General features: G+C 37.4%; 1 long non-coding RNA gene across 1 annotated transcript in view; it reads left to right on the top strand.

The window, feature by feature from the left end:
* The window catches only part of LOC129408158 (uncharacterized), a 60,155-nt gene extending 43,051 nt beyond the window's left edge, over nucleotides 1-17,104 (top strand). The window contains exon 4 of the long non-coding RNA XR_008631847.1: nucleotides 16,905-17,104. This is a non-coding gene — a long non-coding RNA (uncharacterized LOC129408158). The remainder of the gene's footprint in view (nucleotides 1-16,904) is intronic.
* The last annotated feature ends 850 nt before the right edge of the window (nucleotides 17,105-17,954 follow it).

Here is a 17,954-nt window from a genome sequence, read left to right as displayed (position 1 = left end):
ACTTACACTGGAATATTGTCACCCCTCTTTCTGTCTGTTTCTTGTCATTTTAACAGCCTTGTCATTTTGGTCTTAAAGTGCTCGTATTAACCTGCTCTACATGATCCTGGTGTGTTTTTTTCATAATCATGATATAGATATAGAAGCTGGGGAGCCTCACACAAATGCAAATGTCACAATACAACAAAAAGCCACAACAGAAGATTGCAAGATTGTCAAAATCTTGCAGGAATTTAACATTTTTATCACAGGAACTGCAGAATACTGTTTCAGAGGGTAACTCAGTGCCACAGAAAAGGACAACACATCATAACCTGTCAGGGGGGAGAATGGTTGTTGCTAAGTTCCAATGCACATTTGAATTTTGTAACATTAGGTTAAGAACTTTTCCCATTCACTTCCCGTTTGATCCTTTAGCTTTGCTTGGTCTGTTGGAAAATAGAGCCCTGCGGTCACTTCCATTGTGGCTTTTTTTGGTGTGTTGATGTTTTTTGTTGTGTTGTGACATTTGTATTTGTTGTGGCGTTTGCATTTGTTTTGAGCTCCCCCGGCTTCCATATATACAGTAGAGCTGCCTCCAAATTCGCCCCTGTAACTGTAGCATCATGAGCTTCATTTGAGTGGCACTAAACACTGGGGTGACGTCACACTCATTTGGTCCACTTCTTTATACATTCTATGGTACTGGCCTCCTATTTTTGATAGTAAACCTATTTCGGCCTTCTACAGTAAAATTATGTGAATTTTAGGCACTCACTCATTCTTTATTTTACTTCTAGCATTTTTGTTTTTCTCAATACAACCCAAAGTAAGATTCTACCCATGTTTTGCACTGCGTCAGAACCCCCCTAGTTTCACATATGGGTTTGCTTTGAAGCGGGCGAGCTGGAGGAAAGAGGGTGTGTATTTTTAAACTGCGCTGTCTTCATTAATGGCTTGTGCCTAGTGGAGTTGCACGGATAATAAACCCACTCGGTGATTGACACAGCTCTGCGTTCTGCCCCCGAGCCAACAATTTAACTGACTTATAACTTTAAAAGAGCCTCTGTTTTTTCCCATGAAAGTGCCTGCATCTTCATATTCCCAAAAACACTTATTATCACATATTACGACTCCTTATATGGGCATAGAGATATGGAAGTGTAATTGTGGGTGGGTGTTTATTGCATAGCAGGGACTAAAATTTGTATATACTCACAGCGCCTGCCTCTGTTATTGTACCAAAATCAGGTGCCTGTGACGTAAATCTTTTTATTCTTAGACAGATTCTTAACGTGGTTTAAAAGGCTCATATTATGCTGTTTTCTGATCCATGTTTTGTTTCCTCATCACAAACATACGTGGAGTTGTGTTTTGCTTCATTCATACATGGTTAACACACATATTTAGCTGAGTTCGTCTCTCAGACTGAAAACATGTTGTCATGTGGTAATACAAGAAGTGCTCCACTGTGTTTTTAAACTCCATACACCTTTACTAGAATCATCTGGATAATTTCAGCTCTGGAACTGAGAGTCTCTACTGAACTAAGTGTAAAAGGTAACTGTTAAACTGAAAACTACCAGTGCCTCACAAGATGGAACAGAGCATTTTGAGCTTTGGAGATGGAGACAGAGTAATAATAAAGGGTTACTCTAATTTATTTCTCAATCTCAACTATCTAAGTAGGTTAAGATTAGGGTTTAGTTTAGGTTAAACAAGTTGTAACTACAGTCCAATGAGGTTAATGTGGTCTTCCAATAATTTGTGTTATTAGGTTCTTTTTTCAGACCAAGAGTTTGTTTTCATACCTGACAGTTTTGACTGCACCCTAGTGGTCTTCCTCAGAGTGGTCATGTGATGTTGCTGTGACATGTTTGTTTTGCTGATTCAGCTGATTTATACAGGTTTTGGCACTGTCTTCCTACCGGTGGAGGCAGGATGACAGCGCCATCTGCAGTCCAACTTCCTCAGGACAGTATCCCATGTGTGTGCGAGTAAAAAAGCCCCCTCATCCCAGTTTATCGTACCTGTGCCTTTTCACCTGCATGTCCTGCAATAAAACATACATTGGGGAAACAATTAGAGCATTCAATACATGAAAAAAGGAACATAGAACAGAATGCGAGAAGGAAACAGAGAAGGCGTGCACACAAGTAACAAAACACGAAGCAGAACAGGAACAACTCAAATCGGCCATTTCTGACCACTGTAAAAGAGAGGCCTACATTTTGGACTGGGCCAATGTAAACATCATTGGAACAGAGGAAAATAAACACCACTGCTGGATTAAAGAGGCACTCAAAGCACAGAAACATGCCCACGGGACGATAAACTGAGACGAGGAGGCCTTTTTACTCTCATGCACCTGGACACATCACAGCAACATCACGTGACCACTATGAGGAAGACCGCTAGTGAGCAGTCGAAACAGGTACAGGTCAGGTATGACAACAAACTCTTGGTTTGAAAAAAGAACCTAATAACATAAGTTGTAACTATGGTTAAGGTTAGGATCAGCCTCCAGGAAATGAAAGTAAGTCAATGTAATGTCCTCAAGAAGCACATTAACCCAACAGTTGTGCGTGTTTGTGATTGGAAGAAATTTTGACAAAGCTGGTTTCACAGTGCCGCCTCATCTTTTAATTCTTCCGTGATTTCTGCACTTGCTTTGAGACATGTGCTCGCTGAGTGAACATCTGTGGGAGTATTGGGACTTAGTGAATGTATATCTTAAGGATTTGCATATATGTTCTCTTTACAAGCTGGGGTGCGCAGGCTGTGAATGGCTGTGGTTAGGTCACCCCGGGGTGCAAGCTCAAATCTCATTGTTTAGTTTGGTGTGTATGTGGGTGAAGTGAGGGCTTAGAGCTCGGTGTTCTCCTTATGGATTAGCGTGTACCGAGTGGAGGATGTAATAAGTCATATCTCTTGTTGAATTCAGAAAACATTTGGTCGGAGGCTTCTGGGGTTGTTTTTAAAAGTGGCTGTGATTGTTCATTTGTGTTGGTCCAAGCTGAAATTAATTTGATAGAAAATGTTTTCTGTTTACTATAAAGTTAGCATTCAGAAACAGATTATTCCTACCAAACTATTAAAGAAGGCATAGTGTGTTTTTTCTCAAGCATTTAGTATTAACCCATAACATATTTATATCATTAGTTTATCTTATTTAATTATAATATTGAGCTAAAATCTTAATAACAGAAACAGTTTCTTTTCTTTAGTTTTAGTGTTACTTTATTGTGAAGTGTCTTTGAATTACTGTGAAAAGCACTGTATAACTAACTGTAATGTAATGTAACTGTAACTGAAAAGTACTGTATACTCTGTATAAAACTGCACTGTATAATTTTGTATTAGTATTAGTAGTACTATTAGTAGCAGTATTAGTAGTAATATTAGTAGTAGTAGTGGTGGCAGTAGCAGTAGTAGTAGCAGCAGTAGCAGTAGTAGCAGTAGTAGTAATAGTAGTAGTAACGCTGGGCTATATGGAGCAAAAAATATATCTCGATATGTTTTGCTGTATCTCGATATACGATATATATCTCGATATCTGTACAGGAAAAATAACCCCCCAAAACTACTGCAAAAACAAATATACCAAATTCCACAAGGTCTTTTTATTGAAGTGCAAGAGGTAGGCATTTCATGTAGGAACAAAGTTCTTCTGCCACATTCAAGATTACAAAAATTCCCTAATTACATAAATAATAATTTAACTGTAAAATAAAAGAAATAATACATATTGCATTCTTTTCATTCATAAATAAAACAACTAAGCTCAAGCTCATCTTTACATTAACTTTGTTAACCATACGATAACCATGAGCTCCTTTAGCATAGGAGGCTCGGGAGATTCCTTATTTTAACAGACCCATGCTCCTCACCAGCAGTAAGGAGCTATGAGGTTTCCCACAATCCACTGTGCAGATCAAACCCAACGTTTCCAAACACTATTGTACAAGTTACACTGCAGCAGATTATTCATTAAAATCTTCTGCATAAATAAACTTGACATGGCTAAACTTCACAACATATAAAGCATAGAGCCACATCAGCCCATTTGAGATTATAATGTGTTTAATGCAGTTTTGCGCACATGTGTTTATGTCTTACAGAAACAAAACTAAAAACTACATGGCTAATTTGCTGATGCGGTTCAACTTCTCAGTGGAATATGAGCGTTCTCTCTGTGACAGAGGATGTGCTGTGTGGAAAAGGTTCGTGGTGTTAGAAGTTTTTCATTGGTACCAACTTTAAACAATCACAGAGGTAGTGAGGAGTGAATGAGACACAAGCGAGCAAAATCAGAGGCGGGGGCATGGCGCGCGCCCAAACAAGCGAAGCGGTCAAATCAGAATTGAATATAACCATTATATCGATATATATACAATATGTTAAAATCCATATCATGTTGAAAAATATCTTGATATATTTAAAATATCGAGATATCGCCCACCCCTATTTAGTATCGTTGACCTCCTGTTCAAAACTGCAGAACTGACACACCTCGCTTCTACAACTATACAAATATGAGTAAGCTATTATGAGGGGAAACCATTCTAACATTGTTTGAAACTTGAAAGTTCATTTTACAGAAAATGATAATATGACTTTTTAAAGCATATTTTATTTCTATGATTTTCTCCTCAAATATCCTAACTTGATGTTCTTTATCCTCAAAAGGAGAGAAATAGTTCACATTTTAATTTAAAATGCTATTTTAACTGTCAAAGATATGAATGTCACCATTATTATAGTCATATGAAGACCAATTTTAATCATTCTGAGATCACAAATTACCAAATTGGCACAAAAGCGTGTCCATAAATGACTTGTTGTCAGGTTGTCTGTTTGGTGATCCAGAGAATTCCAGTTTGAAGTCACAGATTTTCATTCTGGTCTTGTAATCTTGCATTTCAATTACCTCCTAAAATATTATGCTCATACACGTATAACATTAAAGATCTGAAAGAACTTCTAATAGTAAAATTACAACAACAAATAGAAGGGAGGCCATAGCAGACAGAAGTACACTGGCATGTACTCCATAGCCAATATTTTTCCTCATCAGTTTTATCTTGTCACTTTGTTCTTGTGCTTCAGAGACAAGAAAGTGAATAGCTCTTTTTGCAGTAAGCATTATTTGTTTTGTTGTATGCCGACCCATATTTCAGATCTAGCACGGTAATAACAAGGAACTTGGCTATGACTTTAGTGAGTGGCATTGCACAGCCCATCTTTTATTCCCTGTGACCGACTCCTCTCTCTGTGTAACCTTCCAGGCTTTAACGCTGCAGATAGTAATATTTCTACTGCTGAGACAAAAATCCTTCAGAGTCTTTTTTCTTACTCCCAAAGCCACAAGTTCATACATATTGCAGTTTCCTGGTGGAGATGTGTCATTAAGATTGGCATTAGAGTTTCCGGAGCCTGATTTGTTTCTGGGGTGAGGGAACTATAGCTTCCTGGAGAGACGTTCCTATGCCATTATACCTGGATCACACACACGGCGGGTGAGTATCTCTGTATTGAGGACTGTCTGGTGCTCTATTCTTCTTCTCTTGCTTACTTTATGTCACCTCTGCTTTTTATGTCTGATAAATTCATATCTCGTACCTGTTATCTGCACAGAGTTCTCAATATGCCATACACTGTGTTATGGGGCCAATTTTCACGTATATGAGCTATTGTACATGTGCAAATAATTCTTATATCTGATGAGAGGGGCATCAATAAGTACCGATAGTGCGTAGATACGTTTTCCTCTTGGTATATTTCACAAAATGTATTATTGCAGTGGAAGAACTAATCAAACATTGGACTCAAGTAATAGTACTTTTATGATATAATTTCTCAAGTTGAAGCTATCATGTACAGTTGCTACTAAAGTTAGGCCTGTCATGATAACACATTTTGAAGTGTGATATACTGATGACTGAAGTAAATAAAGGCAATAAATAATAATATTGTAACCAAAACATAAAGCAAAATTATCCCCCAAATTATTCTAAATGTACAATATTGTAAAAAAAAAACAAAAAAAACACAAACTGCAATAAATAAATGAATAAATAAATAACAGAATGTAACACTTAAGTAGTTAGTTTGGATCGATAATGAGTCATAGTAGTTCATAATTACAACTTACATCTTATAGAAAATACACTAAAATATTCCCAATAGGACAAAGAAGAAGTTCCACGATAAATATTGACCCCCAAAAGTATTACTCCATCTGTCGTGTACTGAACAATAACTGATATAGTATTTACTGTGACAGGCCTAACAAACAAACAAACAAACAAACTATACCTTACTGTTACGACCCAGCTCTGCTAGGGACAGGGGGAGTAACAAAAGAACCAAGTGAATGGAATAAATTTAATAATGTTTAATTAACAGGAATGTAAAAGGTTAACTTAACAAAACAGACTAGAATATGCACAGAAAATAACCTAATCTAAGAAAGAAAACAACAAGATTAAACATACAACCAGTTTTGTGCCAAAAAAAAAAGCGGGTCATGCAGGTCTATACAAAAACGAATGATTAAATTAAGGGACACACAACAAAACAAAAACACAAGTGCCCCAAATTAAAAACCACATTAACCCAGAAACAGAATCAAGTGACAAAATAAAAAGGCACAAAACAGAACTAAAATAAAGAAGTGTCTCAACACAACATACAAATACAAACAAGTGACACTAAAGAGACACACAGAAACACAAAATGGCAGACTGGCCACCAAGACCAGCAGCCCCAAACAGGTGCTGCAGTCTCCTTAAATAGGGGGCGGAGACTTCAGGTGAGGTGGGCGCAGACGAACTCCACCAATCACGGACCAGGGCTCCCACAGCAGGACACAGAAAAGCCAGCAAAAGAATTTAAAACACACCAAACAAATTGGAACTGAAGGCCAGAAGCTGTAACATTTAGTTTAAAAGTCATTCCATAATAGTAAAAGTTATTGAAAATAAATTCTACAAGAAAGTAAACATTCTCTACTTGATTAAATATAAATGTTTTTTTACTTGCCCACTAACAGTCTTCTTGCCCTGGAAATACCCCATGCGCTGTACAAATATTACTTGCTTATTGCGTCCTATTTCTTCATATGTTGAGTCAGGAGAGAACCATCATTTTGTATTTTATCTTTCATCTTCCAAATATTCTAATGATCTCGACTTGCCTCTCGGGCCAGTGTTGATGATACAGATCAAGTTTAATGCCTCACAGAAATATGAAGAAAAAAAAAAACCCAAGTAAATTATAATGCGCGGTTGGGATGATCATTTGCATGCAAGTCGGTGGGGAGTTAATATCTCAGCAGTTGGCAATGAACAAACTACACAATCGCGGAGAGGCTAAATGATACAGTTATTGCTGTTTCTAATCTCAGCCCGCTCCAATCAGCTGACAGGGAGTTTTTCGGTTTTGTAAATGTACACTAAAGCCAATAGCTCACCGTTAGCCGTTCCCTGTGCGTGCTAGCCCCGTGTAGCCCTGTGTAGCTCTGCTGTAATGGAAACAGATCAATAGGGTGGTGTCTGCCAGGAGGAGCACCGGAGATGATAAGGCCAAAATGTTCCACTTCAGAGGTCCTCCCTAATCTCTATTGACCACATAAGAAAAGCAGCGCGCAGCACGGTCATCCTGAGAGAGCCTTTGTTTTTGCTGCAAAAATGTTCAATTATGTTCTTTAAAAGTAGTCTTTGTCAAAATGGTGACCAAATACGTTTTGTTTTTCCCCCTCTGTCATGTACCTTTCCTCAAAACCCAGCTCTTGATTCATTTGTATTTCTTTGTGTTGTCCTGTTTATAAAAGTATTACTAGTTCATAAAACTGGAGGCACTTGTTTGCCTTCAGTTATTCTGGTTGAATGATTTTGTATAAAAATATTTTAAGCTATCCCAATTTCCTACTACAAGGACACGTTGAGTATAATTGGTGCAGAGACACTGAAATAACAACTTACAAAGAATCCACTTAGAAGTTTAATCTGCACTGACCCACTGAGGATGGTGTTTATACTAGTATCTGTACTGGCAGTGGTTGAGTTTTGGGTTAGAGTCATGTGCAACCTGGGACTTTCTGTACAGGGTTTGCAGGTTTTTCAGCGTGTCTGTTTGGATTCCCTCTGGGCATTCCCACATCCACCCCAAAAAAACTTCCACAAGTGAAATCTTCAGCTAAACTAGTCCTGACCTTAACTTTAACCTTATCTACTACAAGTCTATCTTAACCTTGAAGCAATACAAAATATTCAAAAGTTGCTATTTTTCTTTGCACTTATTAATGTTTTCCATGACAAATATACAACCTTGATAGACTAATAAATATTCTTTTTTTCTTATTTTGCAACCAGAAACTCTCATCATAATCTTTCAGTGCCCTGGAATAATACTTGAAAGAGCAAAGGTCATGCTCAATCTTTTGGGAGCTTCCCACACCATTCAGGAGGCCGTGTTTTGTGCACTATCTCCTGACCATTCACAAATAAGAGCTGCTGGCCAAAGTTATGCATGGAATAAACACATTCTATTATATCTCTAACTGAAAACTCTTGACCTGCCCCTGAGGAGGTGAAATTGTCTTTGCAGGAGGAGCGCCCCATGTGTCCAGTGAAGAAGAGGTACATTTGAAAAAGACTGTATGACAAATAAGGAAGCAGTATTCTCGCGGATACCTCTTGATGAATGGTTGTGCCCTTTGGTTTATTCAGGAGTCATAGCAACCCTGATAGAAGACGAAATAAACACTAGCTTCTTTAATAAATACTGGCCATGACATCTGACCTTTCTAGGTGCCTCATGAAAGCTCATAAGTCTCAATGATATTTTTCCATTTACAGAACTATGGTAGAGTACAAAACATGTTTATTTTTGCTATGTATAGAAGAATTGCTGAATATGACAACATGTATAAGAACTGCTGACTGTTGCTAAGAGTCCAGTGTTGGGTCACTGCAAAATGGTGATAAACTGAATTCAATAGGTTTCAAATTATATTTTATACATCTATATATAACCACAATAGAACATAAATAATGAGTCTGGGCCGTTGAGACCTCAGCACCATAGACCTGTTCGTTGTTGACAATTTGTTTTGCCATAAATAGCAAAGGAGAAATTCAGTTCTGTCAATTGGACAAAGTTGTTTTTTGTTTTTGTTTTTTTGCCCTGGATCCTACCTGGATAACTGAGGGATTACACAAACATTTTCCCAGAAATGTAAACTTTAAGAAATGTCATAGAATTCAAATTAAACAGTAAAGTTATCAGTTTTAAGTTGTTCACAGATGCTGGTTTTCCAGGACAAAATTGTATAAATGTAGCCAGTATCCATGGCATCCATAAAAAGTTCAAGCAGAAAGTCAGAAGTAAAAGCTATCAGGAACAAATATTTAGATATTTCACTACTATAATGTATCCATTTCTGATTAAATTTAAATATATTAGTTAAAGGGCTTATATTTCTTTATTGTCTGTCATGTAATGCCATGTGGTAATACAGAAAGTGCTCCATTGTGTTTTTAAAATCTATACACCTTTGCTAGAATCATTTGGAGAATATATAAAACTGATGCATTATTATTATTATTTCATTATTACAAGAGTCCATTTTGTGTAATATTTAATTTCTACCAAAAACATATCTCATCATATCATACTGAAAGTAATTTTCTTTTTTCCCAATATATTTTCCAATACTTTTTTTCTCTGACACCGTTGAAATGTGCATAGTATTTAGCCTCATACACACCTTGTCCACATGGTAATTTCCCAGTACAATATCAGCTAATTGGGACTCATCTTGTCCAGTCTGTCCTCTTTCTGGTCCACTAAGGAGACAGCAGCTGACAATAAAGACAGGGACATCTGAGAGAACTGTCAAGGTGCCCGAGGTCTGCAGTAATTCAATGTACAGCAGACACGGAGTGCTACTCCACACACATTAGTGGAATAAATTGCCTGCGTCACGTCTTTGCACTTACTGTAGAGCGGCTGTACTCTGCCATAATTGTGAAAATGTCTCCGAGATTTGATTTTCCCACTTGTTGTCGTTTCTGATTTAATGTACTTAGAAGAAAAGAAAAACACTGACAGTGCAGAATTTGTTGACTGGAAAAGCTAGGGGGAAATACAGAGGTTAGAATGATGGATTTGAAATGGGAGTCTTTGATCAAATTTAGAGATTGGAATGTATTACTAAAACGAGTGAGAGTTACTAAGGGGTAAACTAATCAGCTAATGGTAGCTATCTTGTGACTGTAATGTGATTTGAAAGGGATGTGTTTAACAGTACAAATCAGCTCAGCTGTTGTAGTTCCTGCTAAGTGAGTTCATTTTGGTGTTAAAATAAACATTTGATTAAAGTCTAACAGGCTCCAGACTGAGCAGAGCCTAAAGTTAGCATCACACCCCAAAGGAATGTTGATGATATGAGGTGCAAGTATCGATAGTGTCACATTACATTGACATAGAGACTGCAAAAATGTGTACAAATTACCTGATAACAACTCTAACCATGTGACCTTTGACCTCTTAGAGTTAGTTAATATTCATCAGATAATTGTAAATCTGAGCCCTGTAACCCCAATCATATTCCTGTATAATTAGTAGCGGTGGTAGTACTAACCTCTAGAGGAAGAGATCCATACTTGTTAAAATACTGTAAAGCTGCTTTTTATTTACACTTCCTGAATAGCTATTGATTTTCCTGGGCGCAGGATAGAGCATTGTAATTCCTTTGCCTCACCAAAGAACGCAACATCCGTCAATCAAAGCAATGGACAAGCTACAAGCACCTGCAAACTACACAAGTGCACTCAGTAATGCTCCCAGTCATTCTCAATAATGTGTTTAGTGTTTATATTACATTTGTAGAATGCATCTGCCATTTCACAGTTTTTTTGTCTGTGTGAACGGTGCTGTGGAGAGCCTCAGGCCAGTAGCGTAACAAGTCTACATGTGTTTATGAACATACAGACACAGGATGAAAAATGCAGCCAATTTAGAAGGATCCATTAAATTCAACTGTAGGCATCCATTTAACCTGTTATACGCATATGTGTGTTTTATTAAAGTTCTTATATTACACAAAACTGACTCTTGTCAGCCTTTAGCCATGTTCTAATGTTGTTACCTTCTCAAAAACAGACCTGGAGTTGTGTTTTGTTTGATTCACACACTTCTGAGTAACTCTTTATTATTAGTCTGTTTATATTTCCAAAGGTCAAAATGCTCCGTTCAACCTTGTGGTGTCACGAAGCAGTAGTTTTCAAGTAAACAGCTACATTTTACCTTTAGTTCAGTCGAGATTGGCAATTTCAGAGCTGAAATTATCCAAATGATTCTAATGAAAGTGTATGGAGTTTGAAAACACAATGGAGCACTTGTACACCTGCCTCATTTAGTTTTTTAGAGAAAACTCTGCATCATGACATCACAAAATGAAAAAAATAAAAATAAAAAAATCAGCATAAATTAAAATTTGTATGTTTAACACGTATGAATGAAACATGACTCCAGGTAATATGGGCCCTTTAATGCACCTAAGGCCTTCTGGGAAGCACTGGCCTAGGGCTGACTCAGAGGATAACATGTAAATACAATGTACTGAAAAAAAAAATACTTTCTTTAATCTAAACAACCAGTGGTAAATGCATCACAGCTGAGAGCTGCAGCCTGAGGGTCAATGATCTGTTCAGCAGAATCATCATGCTGGCTGATCCTTCAGCCCTTTTTGGATGCAGTTAGTATTTTTAGTCTTTTATTTTGCCTGATACACTCACACTTAAAAAAAAGTACATTCAGTAAATAACAACAAGTGAACCGTCAAATTATTCAACTTCTGCATTTACATATTTACACATTAACAGATCAAGAGTCTAATTAGACATAATCTTCAAGAACTTAACCACAGGCTATAGATGTCTTAGTACTTGACCTCTCCTTCTTGTTTACAAATGCATAAATTAAAAAGGCAAAGAGCTAACTGCAATAAAGCACATTATAATATGGTAACCCTGAAGGTTTGTGAGCATCATATAAAGACAGCCACTGCAATCTGTGTGTTTTTGTATTTGTGAGTTTTACTAAATCACAGCAGCAAAGATGGAGTAGGGATGAAAGGGTCGCCCCAGGGGACTGTGGAAACACACACACACACACACACACAACACACACAACACATGCACGTATAACTTTCCCAGATCCAAGATTTGTATAAAATCTAATCTGTAATCTGCTATCTGACAAAACATCTAGTACTTTCTTTGTTTTTTGTTTGTTGTTTTTTGTAGAGAAGCATGTAGAACACCCCCAGCATGATGTCACTGCAAAGTATCAGTAGTAAGGACAACATGAGTATCAGGCAGAACAGGATCAAACTGACTCTACTTAACTGGGTAGTTGTAGTCCAATATCAAAAGCATTGTCTGTTGAAAGAGATTGCGCATTTGTATCCTAGCACACATCAGTTTTGTGAAGTTGTTTTCAGATCATTGCCTCGCTGCAGGTTTTAAAGGTTGCTAATTTTTGTAATCCTCTGGTAATAAATTGAATGTCGATTTAATTAATTAGCCATTTTCTCTTGTCAGTTTGCCTGATTTAGCTGACAAACCTAATTTACTATCAACATTTTCATTTCTTACTCTGGTGCACAACTCCTCAATGTCATGTGCTTTGTTGCCTAGGCTGTTGTTAATTGCATAAATTTGAGTATGGAAAGATTTAATAAAGTATGCATTAAGTAAAGTAGGTGAGTAGGTACTTCCATTAAAACTTAATGCCCCATCCAGCATTAGAGTTGGACTCTACGTTTACCATTGTGAGACAGGATCAGGGCCTTCACATGGGTCTGTACTATATTTGATTCCTTCTTTTTGTAGATTTGAATTGGACAGCTTTCCTTATTCACACATACTTAAAAGTTACACAAAAAATATACATATATAATTTATAGTGAACTTTAAATGCCTATGAACCCGTGCTGTTAAGTCAAAGTTATAAGATGTTGTACTTAAGTGGCAGCAGTGGATGCAATGGTCCCTTGGAATGAAGCTTAGCAGCAGTTTCTTGAGCAGTTACTCAGAGAGTAACTCAGAGAGTGCTGTGGGGCGTACAACATCTCTGCAGTGTTAAACTTCACTTTGCTTACATGACTAATTCTGACTTTTGGCTTTTGAGGGTTAAAGTTCAGCAGTGCCAATGGCCATTTTTCATGTTTTAAATGCATTTAGTCAATCTGTAAAAAGTTTAGTGATTTAAAGTGATTTATTTCTTTATTTTTGGCTTCTAGAACTCAGTACTGTATGTGTCCTTTTGCAGATGTTATGTATATTGAATCCATAGATTTACACCGTACATTACAATATTGAAAAAGGGGATATCAATTCCAAGTAGTATTTATTGTTTGTTTATGACTGAGTTTGAGGTGTTTAGTGGTCTTCTGGGGACTGAGGGGACAGAGGGCCCATGGACTGTGATCAGTAAGGTAGTGCAGCTTTAGTTTTCCTGATAATATGTATGAGGTTAATTTGATTCGACCAAATTAAAAGAAAAAGTTGTACTGGCTGATTTAGCAATTAAAAATCTCAATTTAGGTCTATTATACTTACACCACGCTTAGGCTAGCCTGAGCCTCAAGCCATTAAAAATGGCCGATTGGTCTCTGTGTATTATGAAAAAGTAATTGGTACAATTATTTTAAGTGGTATAGCACATAGCTACATAATGTAAATGATGTCAGGTTTATAATTAAATCAGCTTCAATGCATAGTGACTGAGGAATTTAACTGAACTATAACACCAGGAGGGGAGGTTCCTCTTATAGAAGAATTGTAAAATAAATAAATAAATAATATGGTGTCTAGGGTGTACAGTTATCAATCCACCTATCTGTCCATTAGCAATTAATATTTTGAACACATAGACTATTCTTATATTACACTTTGACGACACTATTTAAATACGGAGTCACCACAGTTACAGTCAAATTTGCAGTAATGTCATGAGAGCCATCGAATTTAACAGATGTAAATTAAAAGTTTTGTTTCTTTTATTTACTCTTCTGCTCTCACATCCAGTTGGAGTCATGCATCTTTCCTTTTCAAACCCTTCTCCGTCTTAACTCTGCACAATATGTTCACACTTTCACTTGAAGAGCAGTGGACTGGTGTGGTGCAAATTTGCCTTCACTATTCACAGCCCACACCTCAAAAACGTAAGCTAAAGTCCCAATAAACCTTGCCTGGCACACTTTAAAACTCAATCTGGGTGAGCAGCATTGATCGAAGATTTAAGTCAGCGCCCCAGGACATTTTTTATGAAGAGAAGTTATTACATTGCCATTTCTATCCCGGTTTTTCTCCAATGCTAAGAATTTCACACATCCTGGCTCTTTACCTGATACTTTCACTGCATATGTTTTGGGCCAGCCAGAAGATTAGCTGAGCTCCCAAAGATTACAAGTTCCTCCTACTGGCACAGCAAAGTGGACATGTGCAGAGGAGAGGTTCTTTATCCAAGCTGAAAAAGTGTCATTTAAGATTGTCCCAAGGCGAGACACTTGACCTTCGTCCTGTGCTCAGGGCAGAGGGAGAGAAAGCCAGAGGTATATTTGGGCTTGAGTGTGAGATGGACGGTATAAAATGTGCCCGAGGCCACAATCCCTCTATCATTTAGAATGGCCTCAGAAGTCAGAGACATTATAGCCCCAGTCTGTTTAAAACTGAAAAGTAGTTGGAAATGTTGATTACTTTCATGCCAAGTATTAATGTCTGTCTGAGGAGAGACTACTGGAGAAATGGTTCTTTATTTGTGTGCATTATGAGCTTTTCTTATCCAGGCATTTTCAATATGCAGCTTTTTTTCAGCATAAAAGGTGCACTGCGTAACTTTTGGGGGAGAGTATGTTACCTGTATGTCTCCCTGAAGATTTATCTGCCTAGAATGTTCCATGATTTATGGTATTAAACATATCAATCTCCACTGAGACAGGTGGGTGTCACCAAGATACAGGGTACACATCTATCTGTGGAAAGGCTGTAATGTTTTTCTCAGTATGTTTGTTTGAGCAATAAAACAAATCTATTAGACTTACAGTATGCTCAAGTGAGTGTAAGCCTCAAGCGATTACAGAATGCTGATTAGTCGATATTCTTAGGTGTTATGGAAAATAATTGGTACAACTATATAAAGCGGTATAGCATATATCATGAAGCTGATTGGTCCAACCGTAAGAACAAGCAGAACAAGCTGAAAAAAGAAACTCATATTATATCCAGTTGGGAGAAAAGCACAGACTTCCCTGTCCACAAATGTACAAAGTGTTTACCTTCTGTACATTCTTCACAAACAAAATTTGTTTTTGCTAAAATAGGCAGAAGTACGCCTGTCGGTGTGACTGTATTTGTTTTGGTTTGCATAGGTTTCGTACAGAACGCAATTTGAAGCTTATAGCGGGAGTATCTCAAGACGGATTCCTGGATGAACCTGACTATTGCAAACAGACATGGAGGTTCATAGCATTACAAGGCATAGAATACAGTACACACATTATAAAGAAGATTAAACTGTCAACCATCTGTCAGTTTCCAATTAGCATACTTGCTTCATGACATATTACCCTAAAGACACTACTGAAGGGGTTTCCAACCTGTAGCCCAGGAGTTTCCAGTAGCTCTCCACCCCCTTCCAAGCAGTTCACCAAGGGATTTCTGAATTATATGTACTGTGCTAAATAACTAAAACTGTATTAGTTGCCATTGTAAATTTATAATTTTGATGCCTAACTAAATGAATGGATTATGGTTTGCAGTTTATAGACGTCTAACTGTACTCAATCTAAGGCTCGCTGTGGGGCTTAAATGTTCTAAATTTCTTGTGAACACTAAATTGAGTAGCTCTCTGGCATTTTGGTTTGGTAAAAGTAGCTCACTGGAGGAAAAACGTTGGAGACCCCTGCACTACTGTATTTAAGTCGCCACAGTCGAACTTGAAGTAGTGTAAGGGGAGCCAAAGACTGCAACAATCTTTTAATTATATAAATTCTAGATAGATCTGTTAAATGCCATACTGTAAAACAATTGAGTCACTTAAGAGTCACCACCAGAATAGTTATGAAGGGCACTTTTACAGTCAACCAGTTGGTGTAGAAGCTTTCTGCAAGTTAATAATACTTGTCTCATCAAGCCACATGCAGGGACCAATGCAAGTGAACTATTTAAGCCTGAAGAACACTGTTAGGAAAGATCGAACCTCTGGTTGGTGGGCGAGTGTCTCTGAAACTTACTGCAGATAATGTATGACTTTTTACTTATACTTGCTTATAGGTGTTTGGTCTGAGCAAGTACATTGTGGCAGTCCCAGCAGCAGAATTAGCAGTAGCTGAGAAATAATTGTAGTAGTAGTAGTAAGAAGTTGTGCTATTGTTGTTTTTTTTCTTCTTGCCCATACACATATAAACTGTATTTTTCAAGGTAAACAAGGTGACAAAACCCTGCTTTTATTTCCCAGGTTTTAAGTAAGTTTATAATGCAACTTTTTATCACACATTTTGGTTCACCTTACTTCAACAAAAAATATTCCAACTATATTGGCTGCATAGGGGTTTTGAGTCCTTCCTCCATATCTGCTTTTGCTATTGAAGAACTACAACCTTAGATCCAGATTTCCATAAGCCCTAATAATGGTTGTGTGCGTAGATCTATGAATACATTGTGCATTGGCGGAGCATTATCTCAGCAGGCTGATATTACACCGAGGCTCATTTGCCAAATCCATATGTGTTCTGTGTCCACTATCTCCTGTGGCGTTAATCCGGCCTTTTATAAGAAAACTCATTTCCTGTCTCGTGTCATCTTTTCTCTCGCCTTTTGTTTGCTTTTATGGTCTTTTTTTTTTTTTTACAGTAAATTCCCAACGCAGCTGCAGTGTGCCTGGTTCTGAAAGGCTAGCAGGATGTATCATGCTGCCCCCTGCCCAAACACTGGCTGGATGAGCGGTTGGTATCCCACAGTGAGTGCTTACACAGAGCATACACGGCTAATACCTGGAAAATACTTCTCCGGAGACGTCATGGCTGTAATGACTCTAACCAATGGGACTGATGTACAGGATTTGTATGGATGTGATTGTATCTGTGCATAGACTTGATTGAAAAGAATGACTTGAATGGCAACATGAAGGTCAATGTGAATTATTAAACCTATGTGATGTTCTACAAATATTAGCTCATTCTTTCAGACACAATAAAACAGATTACTACAGAGGAATGCTGTGATTGCACAATATAAACACGAGCTCTGCATGCAAACACTGAATGCTGATGATTTATTGGAAAGGCTTATTGAAATCTATACAATAATCATTTTTGCTGCTAACTATTATTACTGCCATTTTCTATTACTTATTTCCACCTACGAGTGCATATTTTTGCCATGACTGGTTCATTGATTGGTGGTTGATAATGAATAGCGTAATGCAGCTCAAAGTAGAAAGAAGCATTCAACCCATATGATTTTTTTTTCCTTTTGTAATGAAATCTGGCTTTATTTATTGATTTTATTTATTTATCTATTTGATAGGGGCAGTACATATTAATGAACATCTGTGATTATAGTGTAAATATTAGGGGTGTAATGATATCCAAGTCTCACAATATGATATTGTCATGGTATTAATCTCACTGTATGGTATTTATTGGGATATTTTGGGAAAGCTCACGAAACGGTGGGGAGGCTCACAATTAGAGATGTAACGATAACCAAATCTCTCTGTACAATGTTTTCATCTCACGGTATATTTTTTGCGATATTTTGTGGAAGCTAACAAAACTGTTAATACGCTGCTTTTTCCACTTAAAATGCCTTGACAAAACTTAATGCAAAGAACTAAGACTTAAAAGTGCTTAGAACTGTTATTTCTTCATGTAGTCTGCACTGAAATGGAGCAAAGGATCA

The sequence above is a fragment of the Boleophthalmus pectinirostris genome, unplaced genomic scaffold (genome assembly GCF_026225935.1).
Source record: "Boleophthalmus pectinirostris isolate CB_2022bp ecotype Guang Dong unplaced genomic scaffold, ASM2622593v1 HiC_scaffold_15, whole genome shotgun sequence".
In the NCBI taxonomy this organism is placed as follows: Eukaryota; Metazoa; Chordata; class Actinopteri; order Gobiiformes; family Gobiidae; genus Boleophthalmus; species Boleophthalmus pectinirostris.
Note: the sequence above shows the minus strand (reverse complement) of the source record. Positions and strands in the feature narration are given on the sequence as shown.